Here is a 27,535-nt window from a genome sequence, read left to right on the forward strand (position 1 = left end):
TAGAACCAGGAGGTGTCATTGGCCAGAGGACCAGATCTACTGGTCATACTGTAGAAAGCTCAAATACAAGAGAAACTATGAGACCCTAGGAGAGTAAAGGAGAGAAGACAGAACAGAACTTTCTAACTTGTGATGGCCAGCTCATACCAGATTTGTCTGCTCAGGGAACCTCATTGCCAGAGTAAAGTTTCTGGAACTTCCAGGACAACTGGCCTGAACGTATTCCTGTTTCTACCCACACTTAATGTTTCTGTGTGTCTTCTGAATACTAATAATATCTCTCTAGCAGGGTTTGCTTAAAGGAGTCATCTGCAGCCCATTTAGCAACAATATGTTGTAAACAGAATATTTTCACATGTTTATTTTCATCATTGGCAAATATTTGGTAAACACAAGAATGAATTTTTTTTTATTACTAGTTTACTAAATATGTGATGAAATAGAATGTGATGCCTAAGCATAACTCAACTGTACTAATTTTGGAAGAAGAAGTGCCAAATTCAGTATCTGGGGAAAGTAAAGCATGATGTGAATCGTACATTAAAATGTACTGAGCACAGAGAACATTAATTATGCTCTGTTTATAACACTAGACAAATATGTATTATTGTGTTTGATAATATGATATTGCTATATATAACATATTCTACATTTAATTATATTATTTGTATATATTGAATAATATTTTTATTTCCATATAACCATGTTGCAAAAACAGAAAAAAGTAATAATATACTATTATGTAACTTTATATAATGTGGTATAATTAATTTTAATACATTAATTGATAGATTATAATGTGATATATATAATTATATTGTGCTATATTGTATTATGTTATATTACATGTGTATTATAGCTTCTATTTTCAGTAAAGTTCTATATGCTATGTATTGATTTCTAAAATGAGAATCATTCTAAGTCATTTGTGAAGTGCATATTCACCAACATGGCACTCATGGTTTTTAAATATGATTATTAGCAATTAGCATCTGTTTATAATGCCTGTTAGTAAAATAATTTACAATTCTATTTTAAAAAAAGGCAGGAGGTAGGAAATGACAGTGAGGCTGGGGTAGTTCTTATGATGAAGGGAGTATATAATGTCACCTAACACTGGAGACTCCAGGAAGGAACCCCAAATTCTAGATAGTGGTAGAAAAAGCAACGGAAAAGGAGACAAGGTCACATCAACAAGCATGGTTAGTAGAACTCAAGTTAAGAGGCCTGGGTTCTGACATGCACTAACTCTGTGACCAGTTCACTTCTCTGAACCTCAGTTTCCTCATCTGGAAAATAGGTATGATAATACTTTCACCACCTATTTCACAGGGCTTTTTTAAGGTTTAAAGTTTACCAAAAAAAAAGATGAAAGCACTTGTAAGCTTTAAAGAAAAGTGAATGGGGGAAAGCATTGCAGAATAGAAGGGGAAAAAGAGAACTGAAAGAGGCAGAGAGAGGGAGAGCAGGGCCATGCCCCCTCTGGGTTCCTTACTTGCTGAGGTAGAAACTGAAGATGGGTTTTGTAAGACTCTTCTATTGCAGTGTGCCCTGAAGGGCTGTGGTAGTTCCCCAGACAGCCAGGGCAGGGTAAGCCATGGCTATGATGCCATCAGACTGGGCATAGATGAAATTGGTTCTTGCCTCATTCTTGCTCAGGCCAAGCTTCTGGTTGGGGACCTGGGTTCCTTGGATCTGAAGGAGAGCACAGTAGCATGATAGAAGGTAAGGGAAGATCATGATCATTCAGATAAGGACTTTAGGGGGCTGTGATGGCCATCTTTCAGGGGGTTTTGAGGGACCCAGGTCACCTAAAGGTTCTGCCACACTTGCTTTGCTGCTGCCCCTCCCCACCCTTCCCAATTGTCCCCTGCCTAGAATTCACTCTCTGATTCTTATTAACTTCTATTTCCTCATCTGTAAAATATAATGTTGTCATTAGTTGTGCCCAACTCTTCATGATCCCACTTGGGGTTTTCTTGGCAAAGATCCTGGAGAGGTTTACCATCTCCTTCTCCAGTTCATTTTACAGATAAGGAAACAGAGGCAAACAGGGTTAAATGACTTGTCCAAGATCACACAGCTAGTAAGTGTCTGAGGTCAGATTTGAACTCAGAAATATGTCTTCCTGACTTTAGGCATCTCACTCTATCCATGAGCCACCTAGTTGCCCTTCATCTGTAAAATGAGGGATCTGAGTGGCATGAATCCTAGGTTCCTTCCAACTACAGATTTTAAAATTTTCCAACTCCTATTTATCCATCAAGGCCCCTTCCTTCCATAGTTGACTCTCCCTGTTTAGCTCTGAAATTCTGTGATTTTTTCTGTAATTTAACTCAGACTGTAACCAAAAAATCTCAGATTTTGAAAGCATCTAGTCCAACCTATACCCCAAAAGAAATCATCCCCTCCACAGTGACCCTTGAAAAGTGACCATCCAGATTTTATTTTGTTGATATCCTGTGATGAGGAACTCACTACTTTATGCCAAAGCTCATTCTACTTTTAGCCAACTCCAATTGTTATAAATTTTTCCCCTTACATCAAGTTGAAATCCACCTCTACAACTTACATTACTACTCCTTGTTGGGCTATCTAGGACCAAACAGATCAATTTGGAAGGCAGCTCTCATGTACCACCCTCTTCAAGACCTCTTATCCTGGGGATAATATCTTCAGTCCTTCAGCTTTATCCAAAACTGTTTCAGATCATAGAGTACAAGTGAGACCCTTTTTAAGAAGGTAAGAGAAAAAAGAAAGTGAACAAAAAATGGTGGGGGATGGGGTGAGATGGTGTTACTCATTGTCACAGGGTCATAGCCAAAGAAATCAGTGAGGCTACCACTGCCATACTGCAGGGACAAGGTCTGTCCATTAGTGGAGAAGTAGAAGATTGGCTGGGGTTGAATCAGTCATGGCCACCTGCAGAAGGAACCCAGAGGTCTCATGTTATTAAGATCCTTTTAGAGCTGGAATAGCATTTATATGATGCATTCAGGTTTGCAAAGAACTTTATATATGTAGAACTATCTATGCTATTGACTCATTTGATCCTGATAACAACCCTAGAAGGTAGATGCTATTATTACTCCCATTTTATAGATGAGAAAACTGAGGCAAACAGAGTTTAAATGACTTGACAACTACTGTGTTAGATATTAATTTAACCTCAGGTGTTCCTGACTCTAAGTGCTTTAGAGATTGTCCAATCCAATTTCCTCTTTATTGCTGTTCAGTTCCTCAGTCCTCTATGACTCTTGGCGACCTGTGGACTAGAGCACACCAGTACTGCCTGTGGGGTTTTCTTGGCAAGGATACTGGAATGGTCTGCCATTTCCTTCTCCAATGGATTAAGGCAAATAGAGGCTTAATGATTTGCCCAGGGTCACACAGCTAATAAGCGTCTGAATTGGGATTTGAACTCAGGTCTTCCTAACTCCAGTCTCAGCACTGTACACTGAATCACCTAGCTGCCTCCTCATCTTACAGGTGTGAAAACTGAGGCCTATAGAGGTTAAGTGACTTGACCAGGGTCACACAGCTATTTAGTGGCAGAGTCAGGCCTTCAGTTTGATTCTCCTGACCCCAAATCCAGTATTCTTTTCATTACCCATGAAGTATAGGCTGACAGAGAGGGTCTGGGGGCATGTACACCCCCATAATAGCCTCCTGTCCCTGGTTTTCTTGGCTTCTGGCCTCTTCCTCTAGAAGTCATCCCTTCCCACTGGCAAGCTGAAGACCAGGAATGAGAGCTAAGATACCTGCCACTCCAACCTGGATGGAAGACCAGCAGTTAAATCAGGTTCAATAAGGGGAAGATTTTTTTTTAGATCACAGTCTTTAGGTAACACTTGCCCAGACCAGAACTCCCTCCAGTTTTGGAAAAGATTACAGATACGCTCATCCTTCATTCTTCATCTAACACACAATCTGTGTTGTACTTCTTCTTTGGATTTATTTGCACCTCTGTTATGAATTTATTGTGTGTTATTGTACATTCTAATTTTCTAGGTTGGTGTCTTTCCCCACCAAAAGACTAGAAACTCCTTGAGGCCAGCAATCAAGTCTTTCCTTCCAGTCCCTATACAGTGCTAGGTGCTTGAGGAATCTGTTGTCATTGACAAAGATATCCCACCCTGGAACAATCCTCTTCCACAGAGATCTTAGTCCTTTCCAAGGATTTAGGAAATGGGATGATCTGGGGCTGGTCCAGAGCACCTTCCCTCAGAGGATATAAGCTTTCTCCTACATCCCAAACCTTCTAGGAAACTAGGAAGTGAGTTTTGCCAGGGGCAGAGTAGGCATATGTAGGGTGTGTGTACTCATTGAGACTACAGGGTAATGACTAGATCTTCACACTTCCCTCTCCACCTCCTCCCCCTACAAGCACACAATGGATGCTTCATAAAAATATGTGGATGGGAGTTCAATGGAATGAGTTAAAATTGATTGATTCTTTTCAGTTCTACTCCAGATTTGAAATTTGATTTGAGAAAATAAATGGGCTACTAGGAGTTCCCCACAGTGGTCTCCTCTCCCACTTGGTGTCATGGTCTTCTTCAATTAAGGACCCTGCTTCTCCCTCCCCCTTCTCCACTACCCTGGGGTACTCACTGCAGGCCTGGCTCTGGCAATAGATGGAGGGCACCCACAGGTTGGAGGAGCCAGAGTCAAAGAGAGCCAGAAAGCTTTGGGGTGGGGTCCCAATGCTGATTTCCCATAATAAGGAGACTAGAGAAGAACAAAGGGTCACATCATTTCTGCTCAACCCAGTAGATGATCCCACCCACAATGGACTGGTTGTACCCTTGAGTTGCCCACCCTTAACTTAGCACAGCCCCAGAAGTATGATGGTAGATCCTGGATCCTCTTGGTTCCCCTAACCCTCCTATTTCTCTAAACAAAGACAAGACTCAGAAGACCCTGGCTGACCCATGTACTCATTGAATATAGGGGCAATAGAAAGTCTTCTCTTAGCTGCCCTCAGAGCCTTGGGTCTATCCAAAGGCATTTAGTACATTGAGCTACCCAAGGCACAGAGTCAGGCAGACCTGAGTTCAAATCTGGCCTCAGACACTTACTAGCTGTGTGATTCTGGGCAAGTTACTTAATCTGTTTGCTAATCCACCAGAGAAGGAAATGGCAAACTATTCCAGTATCTTTGCACAGAAAACCCATAGACAATATGTTCCATAGGATCATGAAGAGTTGAACACCACTGAATAGAAAGAGGCACCAGAGGCACCCATATTACGAGGCACACAATTCAATAAATATTTATTTTGCACTTGTGTAAGACACTATGATGCTAGAAGCTAGAGATGATACAAAATGAAATAGAATTTTGATTTTTTTCCATTTTTCTTTCTCAATGGGATGGGTATGGTAGGAGGAAGAGAAAAGCAATGCCTAATAATTGAAAACAGTTCCATTAAAAAAAAAAAGATGAAATAAGATATGGGCCCTGCCCTTGAGTAGTATATGATTTAACTGAGGGGATGATGTTATAGGAAGTAGTTTGGACAGGTAGCAAGTGATGGAACATTCTCTCCTCACTCCAAATCTTGTGATGGTCTTCCTACTTTGCCACAGTCATCCTTTGAGAAGTCTGATGAAGAGGAAGTTACCAGCTTCTGGAGAAGGTGTAGGAGTGGGGAGAGTGCCTTAGGGAAGACTTCACAAGGAAAGACCATCTGAGCTGAGCCTTGGAGGGAGAAATATCAATGAGCAGAGATGGAAGGTATTTAGGGAGTGGGCAGGAGAAGGAGGTCCATCCCTGGAATAGAGGATAGTGTGAACAAGGGCAGTAAAGAAAGACCGAGAAGGCAAAATAATTCTCCCTGAGGCTCAGCTCTAAAAGAACCTTAAGCAGATGTGAGTGGGGCAGATATTATGCTGACTGGTTGGAGGGTAAGCTTGGTAAATCTTGGAAAGTCACATGGAGAAGGCAGCCTTTTGAAGGCTGATCTGGTCTTGGGTTGGAAAGAGGTGGTAGCAGTCAGAAGAATGGAGGCTATGTCAGGCTTATTGACATAATTAGGGAGACAGAAGACTCAAGTGTTGGGAGCCAGTATAACTAGAATGCAGAGTATGGGTTGGGTCATCATGGAAGCTAAGTGAGTAGATAAGATAATTAGGGGAGTTTTTGAAGGATTACTGTTTGAAGGAGGACTTTCTTTAACTGATGGAGTAAGTTGTTGTCTAGTCTTATGGTTGGAGAGATTTGAGAGAAAGACATTCTCCTGAAACATCTCTACTACTCAGGTGTTACCAAATTCTTTTGGGCTCACAATACACAGTAGGTAATGACCATAATAATCTAGTGTTTGATAAATGCAAAAATGTAAGTTTTTGAGACAAGAACTCACTATTTGACAAAAACTGCTGGGAAAACTGGAAAGCAGTTTGGCAGAAACTAGGTATAGACCAACATCTCATACCATATACCAAGATAAGGTCAAAATGGGTACATGATTTAGGAATAAAGTGATACCATAAGCAAATTAGGAGAGCACAGAATAGTTTACTTGTCAGATCTATGGATAATAGAAGAATTTATGACCAACCAAAAAATACAGAACATTAAGGAATAGAGAATGGATAATTTTGATTACATTAAACTAGAAGTTTCCAAACTTATTTGGCTTACTGCCCCTTTTCAAAAAATGCTGCCTGGAAATCTACTTTCTTTAATCTTTTAATTATTTAAAAAATTTGCATCATTTAAAAATATTATATATACATATATTATATATATACATTTAAAATGACATCTTAAATTTAATAATTTATTACAAGTTTGTGGGCATTTTCCTGCATTGAAATTTTGATGATGCAATATTTCATCATGTAACTATATGGTATCATACTGTAAACAATATTATACATATTTCTGCTGATGCATGCTGGGCTTCTTGACAATGCACAACATGCTTGCCTATCAACACTTACTTGTTAAGAATTGTCAACTGACTTTACCACTGATGGGTTATAACTTGTATTTTGTGTGTTTATTTGGAAAATAATGTAATCACTAAAACTTTAATTCTCTAACACAACAGAAGAAACATATATGAATATTTTTTCAAGTTTTTCTTTTTTTTATTCAACACCCCCCTCCAATTGCACCCAAGACAATTACCATTCCCCTGGAACATTCCAGTATGCCCCCACACAGAGGGGCAGTATTGCCCATTTTGGAAACCTATGTATTAAACTAAAAAAGTCTTGTACAAACAAAATCAATACAGTCAAAATTAGAAGGAAGGCAAAACCTGGGGAAATACTTTAAAGCAAGTTTTTCAGATAAAAGTTTAATTTCTCAACTATATAGAGAACTGAGGCAAATTTGTAAGAATATGAATCATTTCCCAATTGATAAATGGTCAAAGTGTTGAAGATGGGAGAGCTGTTCAGCTGTGAATGAATTCGCTTAGATCTTCTGTTTAGCCAAAGGGAGCTTTACTCACGTAAAAGCAGCAGGCTAGCCCTGAAAGAAGGACTAGCAATTTACAAAGGGACAGGGGTTGTTTTTATAAAGACAGGATAAAGGAAACAAGGGGATCTTATGACCCAGGATAGGAGAGGGGAAACAAGGAATTTCATGGTTCAGCATAGGGGAGATGTTTTATGGTATTCCAAGATAAGGGGAGACTTTAAGGCACCAGGGAAAGAGCAACTCAACTCTTAGGGTACCTTTGTGTCAAGAGACTTTAGGACACCTTTAGAAGATGAACCAGGGAAAGGTCAGCACAACCTTTAAGGCACCTTTGTATCCACATCAAAAGGATATAAAGAGGCAGTTTTTATGTGAAGAAATCAAAGCTACCTATAGTCATATGAAAAAATGCTCTAGGTCACTATTGATTAGAGAAATGAAAATTAAAACAGCCCTGAAGTACCACCTGACACCTATCAGTTAATATGACATGATCGGCTAATATGATAGAAAAGAAAAATGATCAATGTGGGGAAATTGGGGAACTAATGCATTGTTGATAGAAGCTATGAACTGTTTAAACATTCTGGAGAGCAGTTTAGAATGATGTCCGAAAGGCTATAAAACTGTGCATATCTTTTCACCCAGCAGCACCACTACTAGGTCTGCATCCCAAAGAGATCAAAGAAAAAGGAAAAGGGCCTATTTATAGTAGCTATTTTAGTGGTGGCAAAGAATTAGAAATTGAAGGGATGCCCATCAATTGGGGAATGACTGAGCCAGTTGTGGCATATGAGTGTGATGAAATACTACTCTTCCATAAGAAATGATGAGCAGGATGCTTTCAGAAAAACTTGGGAATGATACAGTCTATGGGTGCTAGGAACCCTGAAATACAAGGTAGGTCTGCCTCAAAAGAGTTCAGCCACCCTAGCTTTCTTTCAGTCAGAGACAAGGTTTATTGTGTCACCAATAGAAATGGGCTATATTTTAAGAATCTGTACATTTGATGAGGATAAAACTGAGTACTTTTATACAGAAAAAGACTGTGAGAAAATCTGAATGAGATCAAGGAGTGGCAAATACCCTAGGGCAGTCTGGAAGTAATAGAGAAAGGGGCCTGGACAGGTTGAAGGAGTGTAGTTTCAAGCAAGCTAATTAAGTAATCAAGGTGGGCTGGGGTGGGCCAAATGCCTCAGGCAAATGACAGATCTGTGCTGCTGATATCTGTGGGAAAGTTCATAGGTTTTTCCTTTTGGGGGTCCAGATCCGCAAGACCTGATCTTTTCCTTTTAGCGGTTCATATACCATCACCATCAGGAAGACTTATATGAACTGATGCAAAGTGAAGAGAGCAGAACCAGGAGAACATAGTACACAGTGACAACAATATTGTATGAAAATCAACTGTGAATGACTCTCAGTGATAGAATGATCTAAGACAACTCCAAAGGACTAATAATGAAAGATACCATCCACCTCCAGAAAAAGAACTAATGGCGTCTGAATGTAGATCAAACCATTCTATTTTTGGTGTGTGGATTTGGGGGGGGGAAGGTCTGTGTTTTCTTTCACATAATATGGAAATGTTTTACATGACTGTACATGTATAACATATCAAATTACTTGCCTTCTCAATGAGGGGGGAAGGGAAAGAGAGAAGAAAAGGAAGGAATTTGGAACTCAAAATTTAAAAAAAAAAAGTTAAATATTGTTTTTACATGTAATTGGAAAAAAAAATCTAAAGACTTTTATTACAAGCCTGCTCTAGCCCCAAATACATTAGTCTTGTAATCTGATGAGACAAGATACAACAATAATGACAATTACGTTTTTTAAAAATTCCTTTGGGTTAATTATTGCCTGTTGTTGTTTTGTTGTTAAATCATTTTTCAATCATGTCTGATTCTTTGTGACTCCTTTTGGGATTTTCTTGACAAAGATAGTGGAATTGCTTGCCATTTCTTTTTTCAGCTCATTTTACAGATAAAGAAACTGAGGTAAACAGGAGTAAGTGACTTTCCCAGGACCATACAGCTAGTAAGTGCCTGAGGCAGTATTTGAATTGGAGCCTAGCTTCCTCTTTTAAGATGTACACACCCTGGGGTTGGCCCTTATCAGTTACCCAACAGTTTAAAGTGACTGAGTTTATCAGTTCCCTTTTCTCTAGGCTAGGAAGGTTCTGGAGTAGAATTACTGGCTTTAAGGTTGACAAACCTTAAGAATAACTTTTTCCACAACAATGCTGTCAACTAGATGGAAATAAGTAACATCGCCATTTTACAGATGAAAGAACTGAAGGAAAAATAGGAGAAAGGACTATCATGAGATCATACTTCTAAATCTGAAAGTTCTGTGAGGAATCATCTAATTCAGTTTCCTCATTTTTACAGATGAGGAAACTGTGGCCTGGGAAGGCTGAATGATTTGCCAAATCTATGGCAGATCCAAGTCTTCTCTGTCGACCTGAGTTCACAGGTCTTTTAACTAAGATGGAAGTGGGTAAGGCAAAGAAGAAAGGACAACAGGAAGAGAGAAAAGAAGACATCAGGATAAAGTAGTGTATGCCATAAGCATACCCTAATGACTTTATGACTTGGTTCTGTTGAGGTTAGGAGTGCTTGGGATCCCAAATACCAACATGCCAGATCCTACCTGAATGAATTAGACTCAAACCTTCTTTCAGTCAAAGAAAAACAAAGTTTATTAAAGATTTGCCATATTGGGTGAACTCTTAAGGAGCCTAAGCATTTGTGATGCTTGTATTGACAAGTGGGCCAGATAAAATCTCAACTAGTTTGAATCTGAGCATTTTTATGGAGGAAAGATGGAACTTATATACAAAAAGACTGGGCAGGATCTAGGGGTGACCAAGTAGGGAGTGATGGGGGGGTCTTGATGGGAACAGACAATGGAGGGTAACAGATTTGGACATAGATATTTTGACAGGATCAAAGGTGGGAAATAGATGGGGGCAGTTGGACAAAGCAATAATGAAAAGTTTATGGCTTCGGGAGAATTGCCAGGTCAAGTGCGCAGAAGGAGCATTCAAGGGGGTTCTCAGAGCCTGCACCCCATCACTTCCTGCCAATTTTTTTTCTATGAAGGCAAAGGGAGAATTACGGAAGTTTCAGAGTAGAAGGGACCAGCCAAAGCTCTCAAATATGGACTGTGACTTAGTTATAGTACATGAGATTGGTTTCAGGGAATAGAAGGCTAAAAATATGATCTCCAGCAGAATATAAGCTCCAAGAAGGCAGGAAGTATTTTTATCTCCTATCCAGGTCCCTAGCACTGACACCTTTTTTTTAAATTTGGTCCTATGATTTCACCTATGGGCAGTTAGGTGGTGCAGTGAATAGATCACCAGTCTGGAGTCAGGAAGATTTCTCTTCCTGAGTTCAAATTCAGCCTCAGATGCTGTGTGACCCTGGGCAAGTCACCTAACCCTGTTTGCCTCAGTTTCCTCATCTGTAAAATGAGCTGGAGAAATAGCAAACCACTCAATAGCTTTGCTAAGAAAACTTCAAATAGGGTCATGAAGAGTCATACATAACTGACACAACTAAACAATGATGACAACAACATGATTTCAGTTGGTGTTAGACTTAAAGTCAATGGACCTGGATTTGAGTCCCAGCTCTGATACTTACTTGCTATGTGACCTTGGGTAAGTAATCTACCATCTCTGGGTCTTAGCTTCCTCATCCATAAAATGAGAGAGTTGGACCACATGGCTTCTAATATTGTTTCTAGCTCCAAATCTCTAATGTAATGAGGTAAAAACCCTTCTATCTTTGCAAATCTCTAATTGTCATGCAATTGGCAATCTTAAAAAATTGTTTGAGGGCACAGAGAAATTAGGTGATTTTTTCAGTGTCACACATGGTATATGAAAGAGTCAGAACTTGAACTTAGGTCTTGCCTGCTTTTTCTACTACCCATACTATCTCTAATAAAGGCTCAATCAATGTTTCTTGAATTTAATTGAATAATAGATAACCATTTATTAAACACTTATTAAGTGCCAGACAGTTAGACGGGGAAGTGGATAGAGTAACAGACTTGGAGACAGGAAGACTCATCTTCCTGAGTTCTAATTCAGCCTCAAACAGCCTCAAACACTTACTAGCTATGTGACCCTGTCAAGTCACCTAAACCTCAGTTTCCTCATCTGTCAAATGAGCTGAAGAAAGAAATAGAAAACCACTCCAGTATCTTTGCCAAGAAAATCCCAAATGGGGGGGAGGGTGGAGTCAAGATGGCAAAGTAGAAAGATGCACCTACTCTAGCTATCCCCCCATAGCCCATAAAATACCTGTAAAAAAAAATAACCCTAAACAAATTCTAGAGTGGCAGAAGCCACAAAACAACAGAGTGAAAGAGATTTTCAGTCCAAGACAGTCTTTCAAGACTACAAGGAAGGTCTATCACAGCAGGTTCAGAGGGGAGTGCAGCCAGCCTTGGCCATATGGCACCTGCAGGGAGAGGACTGGAGCAGGCCTCAGAGGGCAGAATCCTCTGCAGCAGCTGCAGTTCCCAGATCTCTCAACCCACAAAGGCCAAAGGCAACTTCAAAGGTCAGTGAGAAAGCACTTTCACCTGGGTGAGAAGAGAATGCAGTGGCCTGGCTCTGGTGGCGCCAGGGCTGCAGCAATCACTGCAGCACAGGGTCCATTTTAGGAGCATTTAGCCTAAAGACCCTGGGGGAATCTAGCAGCTGATCTGGATGTCAGCCCTGAGTGGCAACCCTGGGGTGAGGAGAAGCATTGGCATAGTGGAGTGGGAGGCAGTTGTAGAAAACGAATTCTACTCACAAATCCTGGGCAGAAAAGCTTGTGGTTGCTCCCAGACCAGAGCACAGGCCAGGAGAGGAGTAAACTCCTTTTGCTTGATTGTGCCACCTTGGAGGAAGTGAGAACTTACAAGTCCCTAGAGTATACCCTCCTCTTGACAAAGAACTCAAAAGTCAAGTAACTGACTGGGAAAATGTCCAAAAAAAGGGAAAAGATGAGACTATAGAAGGTTACTTTCTTGGTGAACAGGTATTTTCTCCCATCCTTTCAGATGAGGAAGAACAATGCTTACCATTGAAAGACATAAAAGACCAGGCTTCTGTATCCCAAACCTCCAAAATAAATATTCAGTTGTCTCAGGCCATGGATGAGCTCAAAAAGGATTTTGAAAATCAAGTAAGAGAGGTGGAGGAAAAGTCGGAAAGAGAAATGAGAACGATGCAAAAACATCATGAAAAGCGAGTCAACAGCTTGCCAAAGGAGACCCCAAAAAATACTGAAGGAAATGACACGTTTAAAAATGGACTAACCCAATTGGCAAAAGAGGTCCAAAAAGTCAATGAGGAAAAGAATACTTTATAAAGCAGAATTTAGCCAAATGGAAAAGTAGGTTCAAAAGCTCACTGAAGAAAATAGTTCTTTAAAAATTAGAATGGAGCAGATGGAAGCTAATGACTTTATGAGTAACCAAGAAAATACAAAACAAAACAAAAAGAATGAAAAAATTGAAGACGATGTGAAATATCTCAGTGGAAAAACAACTGATATGGAAAATAGATCCAGGAGAGACAATTTTAAAATTATGGGGCTACCTGAAAGCCATGATCAAAGAAAGAGCCTAGATGTCATCTTTCTTGAAATTGTCAAGGAAAACTGCCCTGATATTCTAGAACCAGAAGGCAAAATAAATATTGAAAGAATCCACCAATCACCTCCTGAAAGAGATCCAAAAAGAGAAACCCCTAGGAATATTGTAGCCAAATTCCAGAGTTCCCAGGTTAAGGAAAAAATATTGCAAGCAGCTAGAAAGAAACAATTCAAGTATTGTGGGAATACAATCAGGATAACACAGGATCTGGCAGCTTCTACACTAAGTGATCGAAGATCTTGGAATATGATATTCAAGAAGTCAAAGGAACTAGGGTTAAAACCAAGAATCATCTACCCAGCAAAACTGTGTATAATACTTCAGGGGGAAAATGGTCATTCGATGATATAGAGGAATTTCAAGCACTCTTGATGAAAAGACCAGAGATGAATAGAAAATTTGACTTTCAAACACAAGAATCAAGAGAAACATGAAAAGGTAAGCAGGAAAGAGAAATCATGAGAAACTTACTAAAGCTGAACTGTTTACATTCCTACATGGAAAGATAATATTTGTAACTCTTGAGACTTTTCTAAGTATTTGGGTAGTTGGAGGGATTATATCCATATAGACAGAGGGCATAGAGTGAGTTGAATAGGAAGGGATGATATCTTAAAAAATAAAATTAAGGGGTGAGAAAGGAATGTATAGGGAGGAGAAAGGGAGAAATGCAATGGGGTAAATGGAATGGGGCAAATTATCTCTCATACAAGAGGCAAGAAAAAGCTTTTTCTTTTTTTAAAATTTTTAATTAATTTTATTTGTTATCAGTGTTCTACAATCGCTACCATATAACTTAGATTATTATTTTTCCCTCCCTCCCCACTACCTCCCTGCTCCCTCCTCCAGATGGCATGCAATTTTATTTAGGTTCTACAAGCAGATTCCTATTAAGTACATTTTCACTATAGTCTATAGCTGTATAGAAGAATTAAAATGAATGGGAGAAATCATATAACAAACCAAAACATAATACACACACACACACACACACACACACATCCAAAATGATCTCCTACATTCCGCGGTTGAATTCCATATTTTGCCTTAGAAGACCACTGGGAATTTTTTAAGTCTTTGCATTGCTATGAAGTCCCAAGTCTATCAGAAAAAAACTCTTGCACACTGTGGTCATTGCTGTGCACAAAGTTCTCCTGGTTCTGCTTCTTTCACTCAGCATCAGATCATACAAGTCTCTCCAGGTCTCTCTTCCTGTTCATCATTTCTTATAGTGCAATAGTATTCCATTATTTTCATGTACCATAATTTATTCAGTAATTCCCCAATTGATGGGCATCCCCTTGATTTCCAGTTTTTGGCCACCACAAAGAATGCTGCTATAAATATTTTTGTACATGTGGAACCCTTTCCCATTTTTATGATCTCTTGGGGATACAGTACTAGAAGCGATATTGCTGGGTCAAAGGGAATGCATATTTTGGTTACCCTCTGGGCATAGTTCCAAATTGCTCTACAGATTGATTAGATCATCTCACAGCTCCACCAACAGTGTATTAGTGTTCCAACTCTCCCACATCCTCTCCAATGTTTATCATCTTCCTTTTCTGTCATGTTTGCCAATCTGATAGGTGTGATGTGGTACCTCAGAGTTGTTTTGATTTGCATCTCTCTAATCAAAAGTGATTTAGAGCATTTTTTCATATGACTATAGATATCTTTAATTTCTTCCTCTGAAAATTGCCTGTTCATATCCTTTGACCATTTATCAATTGGGGAGTGACTTGTATTTTTGTACATTTGACTCAGTTCTCTATGTTTTCTAGAAATGAGGCCTTTATCACTGACATTAGCTGTAAGAATTCTTTCCTAGTTTTCTACATCCCTCCAAATTTTGGTTGCATTGGGTTGGCTTGTTCAAAAACTTTTCAGTTTAATGTAATCAAAATTATCCATTTTGCACTTCATAATGTTCTCTGTTTCTTTTTTGGTAAAAAATTTCTCCATTCTCCATAAATCTGACAAATACACTATTCCTTGCTCCACTAATTTGTCCATAGTATCAATCTTTATACCTAGATCATGTACCCATTTGGATTTTATTCTTGTGTACAGTGTCAGACATTGGTCTATGCCCAATTTCTGCCACACTATTATCCAGTTTTCCCAGCAATTTTTGTCAAACAGTGAGTTCTTATCCCAGAAGCTAGGGTCCTTGGGTTTTTCAAACAGTAGATTGCTATATTCATTGTCTACTGTGTCTTGAGTACCTAACATATTCCACTTGTCTACCCTTCTGTTTCCTAGCCAGTACCAAGGAGTTTTGATAATTGCTGCTTTATAATACAATTTGAAATCTGATAGAGCTAGGCCACCTTCTCTAGTATTTCTTTTCATTAGCCCTCTTGATATTCTGGATCTTTTGTTCTTCCAGATGAATTTTGATACTATCTTTTCCAGCTCTAGAAAATAATTATCTGGGGGGCGGAGCCAAGATGGCGGAGTAGAAAGACGCACATACACATAGCTCAGAACCCACAATCCATAGAACAACTACAAAGAAGTAACTCATGGCGAATTCTGCACCCAGAGGCCACAGAACATTGGAGCGAGAGAGATTTCTGTTCCGGAGAGACCTGCAAACCTCTCGCAAAAGGTCCTTCACGCTGCGGACTGGGCGCCGGGACTGGGAGCTGAGTACAACCCTGCCGTGGCCACGGCACTGAGAGGAAAAGATCCGAGTGGGCTTCAGGGACGGGATCTTCAGCGGCCGCACAAGTCCCTCCACCCACAGGTGACGGGGGTTGGTGAGAGAGTCTCTTTGGTGGGTCGAGGGGGGAGTGGGGTGCCCCCATGGCTCGGGCCCCCTCGGGAGACAGAAGCTGAGGGGTGGCGGCAGACCGGGGCTCCCCAAGCAGGCAGGAGCCTGGATCCATTGTTGAAGGTCTGTGCATAAGCTCCCTGAGGGAACTGAGCCTGAGAGGCGGCCCTGCCCCCACCTGACCACCTGAACTTAATCTCACACTGAATAGCAGCCCTGCCCCCGCCCAAAGCCCTGAGGCTGGAAGCAGCATTTGAATCTCAGACCCCAAACGCTGGCTGGGAGGATCAGGAGGCCAGGTGGGTGTGAGGAGAATATTCAGAGGTCAAGTCACTGGCTGGGAAAATGCCCAGAAAAGGGAAAAGAAATAAGACTATAGAAGGTTACTTTCTTGGGGAACAGGCATTTCCTCCCTTCCTTTCTGATGAGGAAGAACAATGCTTACCATCAGGCAAAGACACAGAAATCAAGGCTTTTGTGTCCCAGCTCACCCAATGGGCTCAGGCCGTGGAAGAGCTCAAAAAGAATTTTGAAAATCAAGTTAGAGAGGTGGAGGAAAAACTGGGAAGAGAAATGAGAGAGATGAAAGAAAAGCATGAAAAGCAGATCAGCTCCCTGCTAAAGGAGACCCAAAAAAATGTTGAAGAAATTAACACCTTGAAAACTAGCCTAACTCAATTGGCAAAAGAAAATAATTATCTGATAGTTTAATTGGTAAATAAGTAAATTAATTTAGACATAATTGTCATTTTTATTATATTGGCTTGCCTACCCAGGAGCAACTGATGTTTTTCCACTTACTTAGATCTGACTTTACTTGTGTGAAAAGTGTCTTGTAGTTGTGTTCATACAGTCCTTGGGTTTGTTTTGGCAGGTAAACTCCCAAATATTTTATAGTGCCTACCCTAACTTTAAATGGGATTTCCCTTCCTGTCTCTTGCTGTTGGGCTTTGTTACTAATATATAGAAATGCAGAAGATTTGTGTGAGTTTATTGTGTAACCTGCAACTTTGCAAAAGTTGTTGGTTATTTCAAGTAGTTTTTTACTTGAATCTCTGGGATTTTCTAAATATATCATCATATCATCTGCAATAATTTCTTCTTGCCTATTCTAATTCTTTCAGTTTCTTCATCTTGTCTCATTACTTTAGCTAACATATCTAGTGCCATATTGAATAGTAGTGGTGATAATGGACATCCATGCTTCACCCCTCATTTTACTGGAAATGCATCTAGCTTATCTCCATTGCATGTAAGTAGATTCTGTTAATTATTTTGTGGAAAGTTCCCTTTATTCCTATGCTCTCTGATGATTTTTATAGGAATGGGTGTTGTATTTTGTCAAAAGCTTTTTCTGCATCTATTGAAACAATCATGTGGTTTCTGTTAGTTTTTGTTGTTGATATGATCGATAATGCTAATGGTTTTCCTAATATTAAACCAGCCCTGCATTCCTGGTACGAATCCTACCTGATCATAATGTATTCTTCTCATGATAAGTTGCTGTATTGTTTTTGCTAAAATTTTATTTAAAATTTTTGCATCTATATTCACTAGAGAAATTGGTCTATAATTTTCTTTCTCTGTTTTGTCTCTTTCTGGTTTAGGTATCAAAGCAATATTTGTATCATAGAAAGAAGTTGGGAGTCCTCCTTCTTCCTCAATTTTCCCAAATAGTCTGTATAATATTGGAATTAACTGTTCTTTAAATGTTTGATACAATTCACTTGTAAATCCATCTGGCCCTGGAGATTTTTTCCTAGGGAGTTCATTGATGGCTTGTTCAATTTCTTTTTCTGAGATGGGATTATTTAAGTATTCAACTTCCTCTTCTGTTAATCTGGGCAATTTATGTTTTTTAAAATACTCATCTATCTCATTTAGATTGTCAAATTTATGGGCATAAAGTTGGGCAAAGTAATTTCTAATCATTGCTTTAATTTCTTCCTCATTAAATGTGAGTTCACCCCTTTCATTTTTGATATTGGTAATTTGGTTTTCTTCTTTTTTTTTTTTTTTATCAAATTGACCAAAGGTTTATCATTTTTATTAATTTTTTCATAAAATCAACTATTAGTTTTATTTGTTAGTTCAATAGTTTTCTTAATTTTAATTTTATTGCTCTCTCCTTTGGTTTTCAGAATTTCTAATTTGGTATTTACTTGGGGATTTTCAATTTGTTCTTTTTCTAGCTTTTTAAGCTGCGTGTTCAATTCATTGATCTCCTCTTTCTCCATTTTACTCATGTAGGCATTCAAAGATACAAAACTTCCCCCAAGAACCACTTTTTCAGTATCCCATAAGATTTGGTAGGCTGTCTCATTATTGTTATTCTCTTGAATGAAGTTGTTGATTGTTTCTATGATTTGTTGTTTTACTCACTCCTTTTTTAGGATTAGATTATTTAGTTTCCAATTAATTTTTGGTTTATCTTTCCATGACCTTTTATTATATATAATTTTTATTGCATTATGATCTGAGAAGGATGCATTGACTATCTCTGCCTTTCTGCACTGTATTGGGAGGTTTCTATGCCCTAGAACATGTTCAATTTTTCTGTATGTGCCATGTACCACTGAGAAAAATGCATATTCCTTTCTATCCCCAGTCAGTTTTCTCCAGAGATCTATCATATCTATCTTATCCAGAGTTTTATTTACCTCCTTAACTTATTTCTTATTTATTTTAAGGTTAGATTTATCAAGTTCAGAGAGGGGAAGGTTACAGTCTCCCACTAGTATAGTTTTATTGTCTATTTCTTCCTGCAACTCCCCCAACTTCTCCTCTAAGAATTTGGATTCTATACCACTTGGAGCATACAAGTTTAGTAATGATATTGCTTCATTATCTATGGTACCTTGTAGCAGGATGTAGTTTCCTTCCTTATCTCTTTTGATTAGATCCATTTCTGCTTTTGCTTTGTCTGAGATTAACATTGCTACCCCTGCTTTTCTTACATCAGCTGAAGCACAATATATTCTGCTCCAACCTTTGACCTTTACCCTGTGTGTATCCCCCTGTTTCAAATGAAACAACATATTGTTGGATTATGACTTTTAATCCATTCTGCTATCCATCTCCGTTTTATGGGAGAGTTCATTCCATTCACATTCACAGTTATGATTGCCATCTACATCTTTCCCTCTATCCTCTTTCCCACTGTTTGTGCTTTTCCTCTCCCTTTCCCTCCTCAGTAGTTTTCACTTTTCACCACCACTTCCCACAATCTTCCCTTCCTTCTTTCAGCCCCCCTCCCTTTTACTCCCCTTTACCCTTACTAATTCTTTCCCCCTCCCCCTTTTGGTTTCCCCTCCCCTTTCTTCCCCTTTCCCCTCCTACTGCCTATAAAGCTAGTTAGATTTATTTATTTAATTAAGTTCATTGTTCCCTCCTTGAACCAAATCAGATGAGAGTATCTCTCAAACAACGCTCATCTCCCTCCCCTCTTTCCCTCCACTGCAATATAATTTTGTACTTCTTCCTGTGATGTAATTTATCTTTTCTCCTTCCTCCTTTTTACATCTCCTGTTACAATCCCTTTGCACCCTTATATCACATTTTTATCATCACATCATTTACTTTATGCCCGCTCCTTCTATCTATGTATATCTCTTTTATACTTACTAATAGATGTATAATTCTCAAGACTAACAAGTATCATCTTCCCCTACAGGGATGTAAACAGTTTCCCCAAACTGAGTAACAAGTTTTTCTTTTCCTACCTTTTTATGCCTCTCTTGAGACCTGAGTTTGAAGATCACATTTTCTATTGAGTTTTGGCCTTTTTGTCAGGAAGGTCTGGAAATCCCTTATTTCGTTGAATGTCCATGTCCTTATCTGAAATGTTATGCTGAACTTTGCTGGGTAATTGATCCTTGGTTGTAGTCCCAACTCCTTTGCCTTATGGAATATCAGATTCCAATTCCTTCAATTTTTTAATGTCAAAGCTGTAAGGTCCTGTGTGATCCTGATTGTAGTTCCTTGATATTTGAATGGTTTCTTTCTGGCTGCCTATATTTTCTCCTTCACTTGATAGTTCTGGAATTTGGCAACAATATTTCTTGGTGTTTTTAGTTTGGGGTCCCTTTTGGGAGGTGAACAGTGTATTCTTTCGATGATTATTTTTGCCCTCTGGATCTAGCACTTCTGGACAGTTTTCCTTGATGATTTCTTGGAAGATATTGTCCAGACTTTCTTTCATCATGGTTTTCTGGTAGGCCAATAATTTTTAAATTTTCTCTCCTGGATCCATTTTCCAGATCAGTTGGTTTTCCAATTAGAAGAAAATGTAAAACATCTATCTTTTCATTCTTTAGATTTTGTTTGACTGATTCTTGATGTCTCATAGAGTCATTAGCTTCTACTTGTCCAATTCTAATTTTCATCAAATTGTTTTCTTCAGTTAACTTTTGCATATCCTTTGCCATCTCTCCAATTATTCCTTTTAAGGAATTATTTTCTCCAGTTAGTTTTTGTACTTCATTTTCCATTTGTTCAATTTTCCTTTTTAAAGAGGTATTCTCTTCATAGAATTCTTTTTTCATACTTTTAAAATCATTGGCCAGTTTTTCTTCTATTTCCTTCTTCAGCTGTTCCAGGAGAGCTGTTTTTGCTTGCAGGCAGTTCATAGTCCCTTCTGAAGTTTCAGGTGGGAGAACAGTCTCAATACTGACTTCTCTTGTATTCGTGTTTTGGTCCTTATCCCCATAGAAAGATTCTATGGTTTTTTCACCCCTGCTTTGCTTCTTCTTACTCATGATGATGACACTTTGTGTATTGTGACCTCTGATTCTTTCAGCTAAAAGCTGGAGAACCAACTATAGAGCTGCCTGGTGTGAAAAAGCTAAGGGCAGGCCCTTTTTTTCTTTTTATTTTGTGTTTCCCCAATCAGACCTGGGGTTAGCTTGTTAAGTGTGGGGGAGGGATGATCTGATCATGGGAGATCTCCTTAACTGAGCTGAAGCAAAGGCAAGCTCAGGGGTTGGTGATCCTGGCTACTCTATTGTCTTCCCATTTCCCCTGCTGCACTGAGGCACACCTGAGTCCTAGTGAGAGGCTCCACCCCCCTGAGGTTCCTCTCTTTCTGTTTAGCCTCCACCACAATAAGAGGAATCCTACTTAGTGATTTTCCTAGCCTCAGTTGCCATGAGACTGTTTTCCCCTTCTGCTGATCCCACTGATCCAGGATTTTTCTGGAGAAATATTTTATGGTTCTTTCGAGGTCTATAAGGGGGTGGGGAGAGAGCATTTACTGACCACTCTACCATTTTGGCTCCTGGAAGATCACGTATGTGACTTACTTTAATCTGCAGGCTGAAAGTTGCAGGAGAAGCTGCAACTAATACTTGGGGCTCAGCAGCTATCACTCTCTTGGCTCCCACTGGTGTCCTGTGCTGGGCTGCCACTCTGCCATTCTGCCATACTGCCACTGGCTCAGGCTGACCTGGGGCTTTCCTGTTAGGCTACACCACTGTGCGACACCCTGCACTGTGTGACACCCTGCACTGTGTGCTGTGGGCTCATCCCTGTGTAATAGATCCTTCCTGTTGATCTTCCAGTCTGTTCTGGTCTGTGAATCTGCCACAGTCTGTCTCCTATTAGATTCTGCACCTTCAAAATTTGGGCAGATGGGGAGGAGCCAAGATGGTGAAGTAGAAAGATACACATATGCTTAGCTCTTACCCCACAGCCCATAAAATACCTGTAAAGAAGAATTCTCAACAAATTCTAGAGCAGCAGAAGCCACAGAACAACAGAGTGGAGGAGATTTCTGTTCCAGAGAGACCTGAAAAACCAAGAGGAAAAGTCTGTCGCATACCGGATGTGGAGCAGAGCCCAGCCCTTCCTTGGCCACATGGCACCAAGAGGAGCAGAAAGGAGCAGCCTTCAGGGACCGAATCTCCAGCAGCAGCGCAGATCCCTCAACCCACAGGTGCCAAAGGTCAGTGAGAGGGTCTTTTCAGCTGGCCAAAAAGGGAACAGGGTGTCCCCATAACTCAGACCCCTTCAGGAGGCAGCAGTAGAGGCAGCAGTGGACAAAAGCTCCCAGGGCAGGCAGTGGTCCGAATTCATTGTTGAAGGTCTCCTCGTAAACCCACTGAGGGAAGTGAACCCTGTGTGGTGGCCCTGCCCCCACCTGAGCAGCTGATCTTAATCTCACACTGAATAGCAGCCCCACCCCCACCAAAAACCCCTAAGGCTTGGGAGCAGCGCATTTGAATCTCAGCCCCCAAGGGCTGACTGAGCAGAACTGGAGGAGAGGTGGTTGTGGATAGGAAACTCAGAAGTCAAGTAACTGGTTGGGAAAATGCCCAAAAAAGGGGAAAAAAAATAAGACCATAGAAGGTTACTTTCTTGGGAACAGGTGTCTCCCCCCATCTTTTCAGATAAGGAAGAACAAGGCATACTGTCAGAGGAAGTCAAGACCTCTGCCTCCAAAGGGAACTTAAAATGGGCTCAGGCAATAGAAGACCTAAAAAAACAAGTTAGCAGCTTACTAAAGGAGAACCAAAAAAATATTGAGGAAAACAATAGCTTTAAAAAGAGGCTAACTCAATAGGAAAAAGAGGTCCAAAAAGCCAAAGAGGAGAAGGAGGTTTTAAAAAGCAGAATTAGCCAAATGGAGGAGAAAGTTCAAAAGCTCACTGAACAAAATAATTTGTTGAAAGAGAGAATTGAGTTCAGGGAAATGAATGACTTTGAGTTAAACCTAGAAGTTAGTAAACAAAACCAAAAATTTGAAAAAATAGAAGATAATGTGAAACAACTCATTGAAAAAACAACTGACCTAGAAAATAGATCCAGGAGAAATAATTTAAAACTTATTGGACTACCTGAAAGCCATGATCAAAATTTGGTCAGATTCCCTTTTTAGAGGTATCTGAAGGAGTTTGCCTAAGAGCTTAGGTGAGTAGCTGCTCTCACTCTTCTATCTTGTCTCTGCCCCCCCCAAAAATTTTTTCAATGGAGGGGGAAAGAAGGGAAGTTAGAGGGAAAAAATGAAGTTTACCCTCATCACATTTGGCTCAAGGAGGAAACAATATACACACTCAATTTGGTATAAAAATCTATCTAACATTACAGGAAAGTAGGGGAGAAAAGGATAAGTGGGGTGTGGAGGGATGATAGAAGGGAGGGCAAATGGGAGGAGGGAGTAAATAGAAATGAACACTTTTGGGGAGGAACAAGGTCGAAAGAGAGAATAGAATAAATGGAGGGCAAGATAGAATGGAGGGAAATATAGTAAGTCTATCACAACATGACTATTATGAAAGTCTTTTGCATAACTACATATGCATAGCCTATATTGAGTGGCTTACCTTCTCAGTGGGGATGGGTGGGGAGGGTAGAAGAGAGAGAAGTTGGAACTCAAGTTTTAGGAATGAATGTTGAGAATTGTCTTTGCATGCTACTGGGAAATAAGAAATACAGGTAATGGGGTATAGAAATCTATCTTGTCCTACAAGAAAAGAGAGAAGATGGAGATAAGGGAAGGGAGGGGTATGATAGAAAGGAGGGCAGATTGGGGGAAGGGATAATCAGAATGCATGGTGTCTTGGGGTGGGGAAGGGGAGAGATGGGGAGAAAATTTGGAACTCAAAATCTTGTGGAAATGAATATTGAAAACTAAAAATAAATACATACATAAAATTTTAAAAAAATTTAAAAAAAATAAAAAACATTTTTAGATGCAAAAAAAAAGAAAATCCCAAATTGAGTCATGAAGAGTCAGATATGACTGAAAAACAACTCAGCAACAACTACAACAAAGTACCAAGCATTGTTCTAGGCCCTAGGGACACAAACATAAACATGAAACAATCCCTGATCTCAAGGAGCTTACCTTCTAATAACACATGTACACACATAGGTATATACAAAATAAATTCTAGGCATTTGAGAGGAATGTGCTAACAGCTGGGGAGGTTAGGAAAGGCCTCATTCATGGAGGTGATGGCTTTTGAGCTGAGCTTCGAAGGAAACTTTTGCACTGAATTGAAGTGAATTGAATTGGCCAGGAAGAAAACTGCCCTTGAAGTCAGGAGACCTTTATCTAAATCTTAGTGTAATAATTGACAGACTATTTAAGATCCTCTTCACCAGTTGTTGCTTCAGTTTCCTTATCTCCAAAGCAAGAAGATTAGATGGATCTTTCATGTTCTTTCCAGTGAGGGAGAAAAAAATGACAATTCCACGATTTGGGTCTATAAACAGGAGGGAGACTGTTGTTGTTATGTTTGTCCTTTGTTCTCAAAGAAGACCATGACATCATGGTTATATGACATGGCTTTCAGCTGACTTTGATTTGAGTGAAGGAGGGCTGTGCAAGGTCATCAGCCTCACTTTCTCCTCCAGAGCCATTGGGTCCAGTGGTCTCATATTCATCAGGATGACTGGAGATGGCCCAAGATGCAATCAATGTACAACTCTGGCCATTTTAGGCTGAGGTCTTATCACATTCTCACTTTGAGTGAGATACACCCATTCAATGAATAGACCTCTTCAAGTAGTTACTCAAGAGATAGCCCTTTCTCATTTAAAAAAAAAAATCAAACTGGGAAGAGAAGAACCTCAGAGTTCCTGGGTAAAGGAGAAACAGTTACTATTTAGTGTTTATATTCACTCTGTGCTAGATGGGTGGGAATCAGTTGTCCAGCCTATGAGCTCCAGAGTCAATTGGGTTTAAGGCTTGGTCTTTGAGCAAGAAATCTAGTCAGTAAACCCAAAGGAAAAAAGGCAGCTTTTGGTGAAGAGATGAGAGGGGAAGGGAGGGGAGGAGAAAGTAGAGGAGGAGAGAGGAGGAGAGGGGGAGGGGATGGGAGAGGAGAGTTCTTCACTTGTGTTTGTCCTTCATTCTTGCAGAGGACCATGACATCAGGATGATGGCATAACTTGCAGTTGACTTTGATTTGAGTGAGGGAGAGCTGTGCAAGGTCACCAACCTTACTTTTTCTCCAGAGCCATCAGGAAGGAGAGGAGAGCTTGGTAGAATCTACTTGCAGATGGTTGACTGACCAGCCCATAAGTATGTGCTAAGAAGGAAGACCTTGTCCAGGAAAGCTGGCCCCCAAGGCCCAGCACTAGCGAAATAGGAGAAAGAGGGACGCATATTCACATAGGCCATGGGTTCAAAGGCCACACTGAAATCTCTGAAGTGATATTTCTTGACAGGATCATATTGGTGGGTCTTTAGGAACTCATCCAGTACACCCGTATCCTTCCTGGTCTCTCGAATGGATTTGCTCTTCTTCAGGGGGATTCTGCAGAGAAAGCTGGCAAGTCAAGGGTAGAGTCATTCCCTTCCCCTCTATTCCTGGAACTTTCCTCTCTATATTTACCTATTCAGTCAGTCAGTTAAGCAACAATCATTTGTTAAGTACTTACTGTGTGCAATGTACTGTGCTAAGCACTGAGGTTAGAAATACAGTTATCCATTTCACATCACAACTTTCCCCATCACAGTTTAACTATATCACAGGTAGGCATAAGAAATCAAATGGAAATATTTTGGGAGTTTTGTGGAAGGTGCAGACAACACACAAAGACCAGCAGATGACATTGAAAAAGTTTAGAAACTCAGAAATGGATAAAATATATGTACAGTATTGTATAATATCAGCATATTTTATCTTTTAATACCATAATAATTCAGATTTCTTCTGTGGATCAAAGGACATTACCAAAACAATTTTATGTGGATTTTCCAGGTCACAGAGTGGGGTGGGCACTGTGCCCCTAACTTACCCCACTCCCTACCCTCCCACCCAGATATGGAATGGATAACTATGAGAAAAAAAGACAATCCTTATTCTCAAGGAGTTTTACTTCTAATGAGGGAAGAAAACTCATAAAAAGGAAGCTGAAAAAGGGAGGAGGAGAAGACACCCTGGCTGTAGGGTGGTGACTAAGTCTAGAGAATCAGGGGTGGCTGGTATGAGGCCCTTCCCCAAAATGGAGGTTTGGGGAATAGCTCACAAAAAATAGGTAAGTTCTTCCTCTCCTGGGAAACTTGACTCATGACTCACCTTCAAAATTTCAAAGTGGACAGGCTCTGTTTTTGTATGTTATTCCTTTCCCCTCTGAATTCCTTCTGTACCTTACATCTGTTTCCCACCATCAGTAACCCTTTTAATTCTATTGCCTGGATCTCTCTTGACAGGGAGTGTGTGGTAATCTCCTTTCCACTAAGGAATAAGAAGGAACTTATGATACCCTTCTCAGGGGTGTGTATGTTCATCCTTCTTTGCTGAAGAAGACCATGCCATCAGAGAAATAATGACATGACTTGAACTTGACTTTGTTTTGAGTGAGGGAGGGCTGTGCAGGTCACCAGCCTCACTTCTCCTCCAGAGCCATCTGAATCTAGTGACCAGATATTCATCAGAATGAGCAGCAAAGACCCAGGATGAAGCAATTGAGGTTTAAGTGACTTGCCCAAGGTCACACAGCTAGTGAGTGTCAAGTATCTGAGGTGATATTTGAACTCAGGTCCTCCTGACTCCTGTACTGGTGCTCTATCCACTGCACCACCTAGCTGCCCCCCTTGTCAGGGGTATTTGTATTTTAAAAGAGGCACTGGACTGGGTCTCCTGGTTCCACCACCAACCAGCTGTTTGACTTAGGTAAGTCATTTTCTCTGGGTTTCTGTTTCCTCTTTTGTAAGATGAGCCAGGATTGGACCATATATCTTCAAGGGTCCTCTCATAAAGCAATCTCTTGCTGTTGGTGGGCTGAAAAATTATTTTTTCTAGGAAAGAGATCCTTTCATTTACAAGTGGGATTGCTCCCCCAGACATACAGGGCAGGAGCTATTTGGATAGTAGCCCCACACATGACCTATGGGTCTTCAACTTTCCTTCTCCCCATTGCTATCACAGTGGGAACTTCATGAAGGCATATAATACGTATTCCCCATCAGACTGGAGGGGCTGCATCCCTCCCACCAAACTGGGAGTTCAGGGATTATATTTCCTCCATTAGCTTAGATAGAAGCTGCCTGAGAAATGACACTGTGTCTCTCCAGTCAGATTGGGGACTTCCTAAGGGCAGTGACTGTGTTTTTTTTTCTATCAGACTTGGAACTTGGTAAGTACAGGGACTGTCTCTTCCACTAGACTGAGAATGCCATGAGCATGAGGACTGTCTCACCCATCTGACTGGGGACAGAGACTATGAAGGTAGAGACCTTGTCTTGGTTCATATCTGGGAAGTTGCACTAAATTTGGGGTTAGGAGACCTGGGTTTAAATTCCAGCTCTGACATTTACTAGCTAGGACCATGAAGAGCTCACAGTCTCTCAGATTATTCGTTCCTCTTTTCTTCTCTGTAAAATTGGCATAAGAATACTTACACTACCTAACCTAGGGGAGTTCTGAGGAAAGGGTTTTGTAAACAGAGAATACTGTAAGATAAAAATGTGAGATGCTGGTTCCCCTGTAGCACATCGTGATTCAGCCTAGAATGACGCACTGTCTTCCTACCAAAAGAACACAAAGCTGGGGGAAAAAAGGCTTTCCCCCTCCTTTGCCAATGACTATGGTCTTGTGACTTCGGGCTGCCTCTCTGAACCATTTAGGTTCCATCACCCACCTGAAAATATCCCCTCCCCCCACCCAGAGGTGGGGGCAAACCAGAACTAAGACAAACCACTTCAT

General features: G+C 40.2%; 1 pseudogene; it reads right to left on the minus strand.

Annotated features, from left to right (window-relative positions):
* Positions 1–1,491: 1,491 nt before the first annotated feature.
* On the minus strand, positions 1,492–27,535 carry LOC140522775 (gastricsin-like; annotated as a pseudogene).

This window comes from Notamacropus eugenii, chromosome 2 (genome assembly GCF_028372415.1).
Source record: "Notamacropus eugenii isolate mMacEug1 chromosome 2, mMacEug1.pri_v2, whole genome shotgun sequence".
Taxonomy (NCBI): Eukaryota; Metazoa; Chordata; class Mammalia; order Diprotodontia; family Macropodidae; genus Notamacropus; species Notamacropus eugenii.